This window comes from Vigna radiata, chromosome 8 (genome assembly GCF_000741045.1).
Source record: "Vigna radiata var. radiata cultivar VC1973A chromosome 8, Vradiata_ver6, whole genome shotgun sequence".
NCBI classification, from domain to species: domain Eukaryota; kingdom Viridiplantae; phylum Streptophyta; class Magnoliopsida; order Fabales; family Fabaceae; genus Vigna; species Vigna radiata.
In genome coordinates this window covers 31,705,037-31,709,697 of record NC_028358.1, presented here as the reverse complement: position 1 = coordinate 31,709,697, position 4,661 = coordinate 31,705,037, and the positions used below count along the sequence as shown (strand labels likewise).

General features: G+C 29.8%; 1 long non-coding RNA gene across 1 annotated transcript; it reads left to right on the top strand.

The window, feature by feature from the left end:
- The first annotated feature begins 3,185 nt into the window (after positions 1–3,185).
- Positions 3,186–4,037, top strand: LOC111242390. The gene is made up of 3 exons (XR_002669417.1): positions 3,186–3,265; positions 3,411–3,558; positions 3,807–4,037. It is a non-coding gene; the product is annotated as an uncharacterized LOC111242390 (long non-coding RNA).
- The last annotated feature ends 624 nt before the right edge of the window (positions 4,038–4,661 follow it).

Genomic DNA, 4,661 nt, shown 5'->3' with positions numbered 1-4,661 from the left:
TATAGAAGACTCAGATGACACATGCAAAAGCATTACGACTCGCATGCAAAGAAAATGAAACAAATTAACAAAAAAGAGTAGAAACTAACTTACTCTTTTAGAGAAACTGATTGGGTAGACTTGAAAATCTCGCCACTATGATCACTCAGATGGTCTCTAACCTTCAAATAGATGAACATAGGAGAAAAAAATCCTAGAGAGAATTCAGAGGACTCTAGAAAATGGTTTCTAGAGAGATGGTGTGTTTTAAAATAGTGAAACTCTTTTATAACAAAACTATTTATATTAAAATAATTTAATATTAACATAATCGAGTCTCACTATTTATAAACTACTCTAAAATATCATTTTCTAGGTCTTTACAATCTTTTCTTGAATTTTTTTCATTATATTCATATCTATTCATTGAAGAAGTGATGATCCAACAATTCTTATTTAGAGAATTTTTGGACTTCGATTAAAAGTTCTTTTGACTCATTGTGGTTCTAGTATGAATCTGATGTTTTTTTTATTCATTCATTGGTCCTAACAAAGAAATCCTTATTAATAATAAAAATTCAATAATAAAGAAAATAATAAATTTAAATTATACAAATAAAAAAATGAAGTAAAAAATATTCAAAAAACCTTAAAAGATCACCAAAAAGACAAGTGTGCCAACATGAAATGAATGACTTGTTATAAAGAAGTATTCTTAAAGCGAGACGGTGCATTATCAAAGAAAGATGATTTTGACAACATAAGACTATGATGTACTGTTAGAAGAAAAAAAATGATGAAAACTGTGTATCTTGTTTCATAATAAAGATTACCAAAAAGACAAGTGTGCCAACATGAAATGAATGACTTGTTATAAAGAAGTATTCTTAAAACTAGACGATGCATTATCAAAGAAAGATGATTTTGGCAGCATAAGACTATGATGTACTGTTAGAAGAAAAGAAAGGATGAAAATTGTGTATCTTGTTTCATAATAAAGAGAGTACAATTGATATATATAACTGTTTAAAACAATATAAAAAAAATGTAAATATAAAAACAGAATATAAATATATGAACATAAATGCACATATATAAATAGAAAATAAATTAAATTCAATATGTACAATTGTTTATTGTCTTCTCTTTTTCATGCCGTCTTTTATTTATAAAAAGAATTCAAAAAAAATGGGTTAGCTTTATAGTCTTTTTATGATATTAGATGCTATTGTATTTTTGCAAAAACAAATAATATGGGTCAAACAATAAATTTTCATATCTCTGTTTATAAATTAACACGTAACTTTAAATAAAACACTTTATTTTTTATAGAATTTATATAAATAAAAATAAATTACAAAACAAAAACAAAATTGTTCTTTCCTCCATATAATTATGTAACCTATATTCAATGTAATCTCTAATTAAATTAAATTATTATAGCATAATTCCAGAACAACATATCATATTGAAACTATATTACACTTTAAAATATTACCAACCAACATTGTTTATAATCGATAAAGAATATACATTTAAATTAACAAATATGAATAAGCTATTTACCTTCACATCTTCAATTCGACAACATAACCCCAAACAAAAAGATGACTTTTGGAGTAAGAAAACTTAAAAAAAAATAGACATACCTAATTATACTTCTGTAAAGTAAAAGAAAAGAAAGTAGAAATATAAGATTGGTAAAAATATATTCATTTTGAGCAATTTTTATATAAAATTGTACCATTTTTTCTTAAACCATATATATCATTTTACGAGTCTTTTCAGGAAAAAAATAATATTGAAACTTACACACAATTCACCCTAGAAATTGGCATAAATATTTATTCAAAACATTAAAATAGTAGATTTATGGCTAAAAAATTAACATAAATTTTCATTCATAACATTATAAATCTTTTAAATTATAAAGCGTGAAACTTTCATATTTTTATATAATATTTAACCTTAAATTTTTTTTCAACAATATCCAATATTCAGCACAGAATGTGAAAGACACAAAAAGAGAGTGAGATGTAAGCATGACTTTGTAAAATAAATTTATCTAATTTTCTTTTCTATATGAGGATTCAACAATTTAAACAAACCTATTAATTACTTTTCAAAAAATGGCAAACCTCTGACAGAAAGTACAAAGCCCGCAACATAGCCGTTGTCTTTGCTTCATTAAACAAAGTACCGTGTTTTGAACTCATCCTGGGAAGTAGCTGCTGTCTCCCACATTTTCCCATGTCGTCTGAGCCGCTGATTCCAGCATTGTCAACCTCTCACTCCTTTAGGCGATGCGGCGAAACGGTGTGGATTTTCCATGAGTTGCCGAAGCCAGACACCGGAGACATTAGCTCAATACTCCTTTCTTATACCATTCAGTTGCAGTACAAACAGGCACAGACTCACATGCTCATTTGCTTTTTTCTAGTTTTCATCTCACTTTTTATGTACAAAAGATTTTGACTTGTCGATCTCCTTTCACAGACAGTTTTTTAGTAGGGATCTTAGTATATTAACCCATTTTTTTAAATTTCTTTTTTATAATAGAACACATGTCAATACTTTGTTTTAGTCTGCTTAAATTTATTTTCAAAAAAATATTATGAAACAAACCAATAATCTGTCTCTGTAATGGGGACGAAAGCGATGGGTGTGGTCAAAAGAAAAATTGAATTTTTCTGTCATTATATTATGCTTATACATTTAAATGTCCAAGATTTTTTATTCTTTGGGGTGTGCTGTGACCTATCAAATTCATTAACTTTAATGGATTGTAATTTTACATGTTTAAACACAATCTTAAATTAGGGACAAATTTAAAATATATAATACCTTCCCAGATGTTGAAATGCCTCTTTTTGGTTATATCTGTTCACTTAGAACTTTTTTTCTTTTTCATTTAATATTAACTGTAATCTAGAAATTGTTTTCTGCAGGTTATATCTGTTCATATATATAACTTGTTTTGGCTTCCTAATTCAATTTTTAATAACAAGAGAATGAAAAATGGCTGCAGATCTTCATCACGGGCTGGTGGCTATGCCCAGAGCTATATCTTTACAATTCTCGCCAATGTAATCCATTTTGTTTGCATTTGTCAAAGTCTGGAGGTTGAATATTTTACAAGATTGAATTATAACAAATATAATTATGCTTATGCCATTAAATGATTCTGCAGATTTACGTGTTTCTCTACAAGGAGGTTTCTTTAGCTTTGAAAATCAACAGCTCGTACAGTAAGAGAAGGCTGCCAAAAATTCATGAGAATGTGAAGGTATTGCGCTATCCAGATCATTTCTCTGCTCGCGTGTGTTTATGTTATGTGCTATTATTTAATAAAGGAAGTTTGAATATCATCTTAGGTGGACCTTTTTGGGGTATATACGATGACTAATATTGGTTTCTTTGGTTTCTTATAGGTCTCCATGAAAAACTTGTAATTATTGATTACAAGATTTGCTACATTGGAGGATTAGATTTATGCTTTGGTCGGTATGACACACCTGAACATAAAGTGGGTGACTGCCCTTCTGTAATATGGCCTGGAAAGGACTACTACAACCCTAGGTATTTCTTTTCCAATTTTGGTTATTCAAAAAACGTGGAGAATTTTTTTGAAGCAGTGTTTAAACATGTTAATTTCTCGAAGAAACAGTCCAAGTTCCTTAACATTCTAGGGTCCGTTGTAATGCATTTAGACATGTTTAAGCCTTCGCTGTTGCTGTTGAGTGATGGCATCAAAGATTTGGTTGGTGCTATATTAAGTTTCTAGTATTATTGTTATATAATTTTCTGTAATTTTTGTACGTTGATAGGGAATCTGAGCCAAATTCATGGGAAGACACCATGAGAGATGAATTGAATCGCAAGAAATATCCCCGTATGCCGTTGCATGATGTCCATTGTGCTCTTTGGGACCTCCCTGTCGTGACATTGCTCGTCATTTTGTCCAACGTCGGAACCATGCTAAGGTATACAAAATTATGTTATTTCTTAAATATTTACTTTTTATTATTGTATCCGCCCTATCTTACACATTGGCAGTATAGAACGATTTCTAGAGAAAAGCACTCGATAATATACAGTCTTGAAACTATACTTGGTCCTAAGAGTCATGATTATATTTCTTTCTATGGTTTACGATCTCATGGTAGACTCTATGAAAATGGTCCTGTGGCTACAAGTCAGGTATAATATATATTGAGACATCTTTTGATTTTGCCAAAAGTTTACAATGGACTCATCAAGCATTTTGCTCTGGACCCTCGAGAGTTCTTTAAAAGTTTGGATGTCCTAGATGTAGTACACAACTTTTAGCTTTTATAATAATGATTTAACAGCACATATTTTTCTTTTTTGATGCATATTTCCCATATCTATGCAGGTGTATGTGCACAGTAAGTTGATGATAATTGATGATCGTGTATCTTTTATTGGATCATCTAATATAAATGACCGCAGTTTGCTTGGTTTAAGAGACTCTGAGGTGAAATTGATATCTTCTTTTTGTCTCTTTAATCAGCTATTTCTTATCTAATTGTAATAATTTTTATCAACCAGATTGGAGTGTTTATAGAAGATAAAGAATATGTTGAGTCTTTGATGAATGGAAAGCCATGGAAGGCTGGAAAATTTTCCTATAGCCTCCGCTGCTCCTTATGGTCTGAGCA